Genomic DNA, 1,022 nt, shown 5'->3' with positions numbered 1-1,022 from the left:
GATGGAGGCTGAGGAGATGGATGGGGTGATGGGATGGAGGCTGAGGAGATGGATGGGATGATTGGATAGAGGCTGAGGAGATGGATGGGATGATGGGATGGGGGCTGAGGAGATGGATGCGATGATGGGATGGAGGCTGAGGAGATGGATGGGATGGAGGCTGAGGAGATGGATGGGATGATAGGATGGAGGCTGAGGAGATCGATGGGATGATGGGATGGAGGCTGAGGAGATGGACGGTATGATGGAATGGAGGCTGAGGAGATGGATGGTATGATAAGATGGAGGCTGAGGAGATCTACAGTACGATAGGATGGAGGCTGAGGAGATGGACGGTATGATAGGCTGGAGGCTGAGGAGATGGACGGTATGATGGGATGGAGGCTGAGGAGATGGATGGGATGATGGGATAAAGGCTGAAGAGATGGGCGATATGATGGAATGGAGGCTGAGGAGATGGATGGTATGATAGGCTGGAGGCTGAAGAGATGGACGGTATGATGGGATGGTGGCTGAGGAGATGGAGGGGGTGATGGGATAAAGGCGGAAGAGATGGGCGATATGATGGAATGGAGGCTGAGGAGATGGATGGTATGATAGGCTGGAGGCTGAGGAGATGGACGGTATGATGGGATGGAGGCTGAGGAGATGGATGGGCTGATGGGATAAAGGCTGAAGAGATGGGCGATATGATGGAATGGAGGCTGAGGAGATGGATGGGATGATAGGATGGAGGCTGAGGAGATGGATGGGATGATGGATGGAGGGCTGAGGAGATGGATGGTATGATAAGATGGAGGCTGAGGAGATCTACAGTACGATAGGATGGAGGCTGAGGAGATTGGACGGTATGATAGGCTGGAGGCTGAGGAGATGGACGGTATGATGGGATGGAGGCTGAGGAGATGGATGGGATGATGGGATAAAGGCTGAAGAGATGGGCGATATGATGGGATGGAGGCTGAGGAGATGGATGGGATGATGGGATAAAGGCTGAAGAGATGGGCGATATGATGGGATGG

This window comes from Acanthaster planci, linkage group LG19 (assembly GCF_054643075.1).
Source record: "Acanthaster planci isolate LZ-2023a linkage group LG19, COTS_SCS, whole genome shotgun sequence".
Lineage (NCBI taxonomy): Eukaryota > Metazoa > Echinodermata > Asteroidea > Valvatida > Acanthasteridae > Acanthaster > Acanthaster planci.
Note: the sequence above shows the minus strand (reverse complement) of the source record.